General features: G+C 42.2%; 1 pseudogene across 1 annotated transcript; it reads right to left on the bottom strand.

The window, feature by feature from the left end:
• Nucleotides 1–468: 468 nt before the first annotated feature.
• On the bottom strand, nucleotides 469–2227 carry LOC306666384 (ubiquitin-like modifier-activating enzyme 5; annotated as a pseudogene). Its single transcript has one exon. The product of its transcript is annotated as a ubiquitin-like modifier-activating enzyme 5 (transcript).
• Between the last annotated feature and the right edge of the window lie 2287 nt (nucleotides 2228–4514).

Below are 4514 nucleotides of genomic sequence, written 5' to 3'. Positions count from 1 at the left end.
AATGAATATACATCAGTCATTGCAGAGGTAACTTAAAACTCTTCTTTCATGTGCACTGTCCAATATTTGGAAGAAATCTATACGGTAGATAATGTGAATGTGTTAGTCTAAATTTATGCATTGTTTTCCAATAAAGTGGAGAAACTCCAAATGTATATGCCACAGAGAGTAAAGACTTCTTTTCCATGGTCAGTGCAGAATAAAATAAAATTTGACTTTCCTTAAAGTGCCTTCATCTCTTTACCCATGAAGACAGGTTCCACTTATTTGCCTTTGTCTTAAGTATATAATTCAAACTTCTCCAATGATTACATTTCAGTTTGTATTTCATCTGGAAACACTGGAGAGGATGATTTTATCTTAAATCACTGTTGGTCAAGTTACTAAGTAGTGGGCAATTTTTTTCTAGGAAACAATTCCAAACAGTGATAGACACTTGCAGCTCTCATCAAGGAGCTCCCCCTGTCCTCCTTGTTTGTACTACTTTATTGTCCATGTCCTTACCCACAGACCACAGGGATTACTAGAAAGAAAAAGAATACAGAATAAGATTGGTCCTTCCCCAATCTTCAAAAGGCCAAGACATCTTGGTGGCTATGTCTTCATTAAGATTAATAACTGCCTACAATAGTCCTCTGGAGGCAAACCTTTTAGGACAGCTATTGATTTAGTTGCAAAGGAGACCAAAAAGGAAGAACTACATTATATTCATAAAGTACAATTTAGTGAAGATACATACATCAGTTAATGTTGCCCTAAGTTTTATCAGTTTTGAATTTTTTTTAAATTTCAAGGGAATAGGCTTAAACACAGAAAAAGTAAAATATATGTCAGTCCATAATCTATATATTCTTCATCTTGGCCATGAGGTCTTCCAAGCTTTCTCCAGAGTCTTCTACAGTTACTTCAGGTACACAGTCTTCTTGCTTTTTTGGAATTGTGTATGCCACTGTAATTCCTTCTGGTAAGTCAGGAATTGGACCTGAAGAATTTTTCAATTCCTCTTCTGAAACCTCAGATACCAGCTCAATACCCCACTCATTATCCTCATGTATTATCTCTTCCTCTTCTTGAACAGCCTCTGGTTTGGGCAGTAATGCTACCTTTTTCTTGTATTCTTCCTGCTGCTTCCTACAATTTCTGTCATCACATTGAGGATTTGGCTTCATGGACATAGTAGGAAAAAAATCTTGCATTGCATTGTATCCAAGGTAAAAACTAACAGTACCAAAATTTAATAGAAACTTTAACACATTTTGTACCAAGATCCCTGCCACCACTCCCATAGTGGTAGGAAGACTGGCTGCACAAACACCTTCTCGTTTAAGAGTCTTTTTATCAATATTTGCAGCAACTACAAGTGGTGGTGCACACGCAAAACTAGCAGATTCTCCAGGAATTATAAGCTGTATGTGCCCCGAGACTGCATTTTCACTGACCCCAGATTTCATCCATGTTTGACGAAGTTCATTACAGGCTGTATTTATTGCCATCCGAGCTTCAAAATTGTCCACACAGCTAAGAACTAGATCAACAGAATTTCCTTCTTCTAACCCACCATGACTTATTCTATCCATGAAATGTTGAAAGTTTTCCATTGTGGTTATATTATAGTTATGTACTTCAAAAAGAACATCAGGATTAATGTTCCTCAAAGTATGTTCCGCTGCTTGAACTTTACTCAGTCCTGCTTGATGAGGCTGGAAGAAAAGTCTGTTCATATTGGCCAGTTCTACTTTGTCATAGTCAAAGAGGAGCAACTTACCAATGCCACATCTTGTCAGCATTTCAGCCGTCACACTACCAACTCCACCAACACCTACTATTGCTACAGCAAAGGTACGGATTTTCTCATAGTCGCTTACAATTCCCATTCGCTTCAAGGCCATCAGGCGGCTTAAAACAAAGAAAAAATATTTTAAAGCCTGCACGGATTGGAATCCACCACCTCGGGGCTCATCTTCTCGATGCGGGTCCGACCGCCCACTCCGTCGCCGCCACCCAGGGCCCGCCGACTTCTCTCCTGGGCAAGTTCCCTCTCCAGCTCCTGCACCCGCTGCTGCAGCCGCTCCACCGACTCGGCCATGGCTGGGACCCCCGCGGCCAACGCTCCCAGCCCGGGCCTTCGCCGCCGCCGCCGCCCCACGCTGCTGGACTGGGCACCTAGCCGTCGTCTTCCACGCCCAGGGACCTAGCGAAGGGCCCCCGGCGCTTCCAAGACAGACACGTCGCTGCTACTCAACTTCCCTTTTAATAGCTTAATTTTTGTGGGATTTTTTCCTGTTGAAATATTAAAAAGGGAACACATAAGTATTTAAATGCACTTGCATTTCTTCATATAATGGGCTAGATGGAGTTTGGACCAGATGGGCTGTTAGAAAGGAGTGCACTATAGTTGACTGAGGTGACAAACTTCTGACCCATTTTAAGTCACAGACTATTTCCAACCACCTCCTCACACACTGTAAAACTAAATAGCAAACTGCTTAGGAGATCATCTTCACTTCATGCAGTGGGGTGGGGTGGGGGTCAGTGAAAGGCATTGAGTGGCTTACAGGAAGCAGGAGAATGTCACTCCTGAGTCCCAGGGGTTTATTAGGGGGTGTTGATTATACCCAGCTGCCATGTCCCCAACCAGAGAAGCCAGACTTGCTCCTTCTTCTCCTCTTCCTCCTCCACTCTTTTTTCTGCTTCTCACATTCAACACATAACTAAAAATAAATGTAACTAACAGAAAATACCAGAGGACACACATTCCATTCATTCTCAGAAATTATTAAAGGTCTAGGTTTTGCTACGCCAATGGACAAAACTATGAAAAAGACAGATATGTTCCTGCTTCATGGAGCTTCCACTGGGAAAGACAAGATATAAAAGTGAACAAATGAAATGCAAATTAAAACCACCCTAAGATTTCACCTAACTCCAATTAGAATGGCTATTATCAAGAACACAAGCAATAATAAGTGTTGGCGTGGATGTGGGGAAAAAGGCACATTCATATATTACTGGTGGAGTTGCAAATTGGTGCAGCCACTCTGGAAAACAGTATGGAGATTCCTCAGAAAACTTGAAATGGACCCACCATTTGACCCAGCTATCCCACTCCTCGTTTTTTACCCAAAGAACTTAAAATCAGCACACTACAGGGATGCAACCACATCAATGTTCATAGCTGCTCAATTCGCAACAGCTTGATTGTGGAACCAACTGAGATGCCCTTCAAAAGATGAATGGATAAGAAACTGTCCACACACACACACACACACACACACACACACACACAATGGAATATTATTCAGTCATAAAGAAGTAAAAAATGGATGGAGTTGGAGAATATCATGCTAAGTGAAATAAGCCAAGCCCAAAAAACCAAAGGCCGAATATTTTCTCTGATAACTGGACAATGATACATAATGAGCCAGCGGGGCAAGAGAAGAATGGAGGAACTTTGGATGGTGTAGAGGAAAATGGGGTTGGAGTGGGTGGGGGACAGAAAGATAGTGGACTGAGACAGACATTATTACCCTATGTATATGTATGATTACATGACTGGTGTGAATTTACATTGTGTACAACCATAGAAATGAAAAGTTGTACCCCATTTGTGTAAAATGAATCAAAATGCAGTCTGTAAAAGTAAAAATTTTAAAAAGGGGAAAAAATTTAAAAAAGAACAAATGAAAGTGTTACAAATCATGATAAAATTTAGTACAGAAGCACACTGTGGCCAGGGAATATCAGGGGGTGCTTCTGTTAGGTGGGGTGGATCTTCATCTCTGAGGAAGCGACACATGAGCTGAGACCTGAGGGGCAAGGAGCCAGTCACTTAATGAACAGGAGGACCAGAGAAGGAATGGTGCAGGCAGAGCCCAGGAGTCTGAAACCAGAGAAGGCCAGGGTGCTGGAGGGCTGTGAGCAAGGGAGGGTGGCCCCAGAGGAAGGCCAAGGTTAATGTGGACCCAAAGGGCACTCGACTTTCTTAAGGCTGCTAGGGATACCATAGCAAAACACCACAGACGAGGTGGCTTCCACAAAAGAAATGTTTATTATCCGATTTTGGAGACCGGAAGTCCAAGATCAAGGTGTCAGCAGCGTTGGACTCCTGAGGCCTGTCTCCTCAGCTTGCTGAGGGCTGCTTCTTCAGCATTTTCATGTGAACTTTTCTGATGCCTGAACATCCTTGATGTCTCTCTGTAGGTGCTAATTTCCTCTTCTGACAAGTACACCAGTCATGAAGGATTAGGGCCCACTCAGACCCTCTTTGAGCTGGACATGGTGGCACTTGCCTGAAATCCCAACGATATAGGAGGCTGAGGCAGGAGGATTGTAAGCTCAAGGCCAGTCTCAGCAACGCAGCAAGATGCTGTTTCAAAATTTAAAAAAATAATAAAGGAAAAAAGGAAAAAAAGACTCTTTGATCTTAATTACTTCTTTGAAGGGCTTATCTCCAAATGTAGTCACATTCTAAGGTTTTAGAGGCTAAGACTTCAACATATGAATTTTGGGAGGAC

The sequence above is a fragment of the Sciurus vulgaris genome, assembly GCF_902686455.1.
Source record: "Sciurus vulgaris genome assembly, chromosome: 7".
Classification (NCBI taxonomy): Eukaryota; Metazoa; Chordata; class Mammalia; order Rodentia; family Sciuridae; genus Sciurus; species Sciurus vulgaris.
Note: the sequence above shows the minus strand (reverse complement) of the source record. Positions and strands in the feature narration are given on the sequence as shown.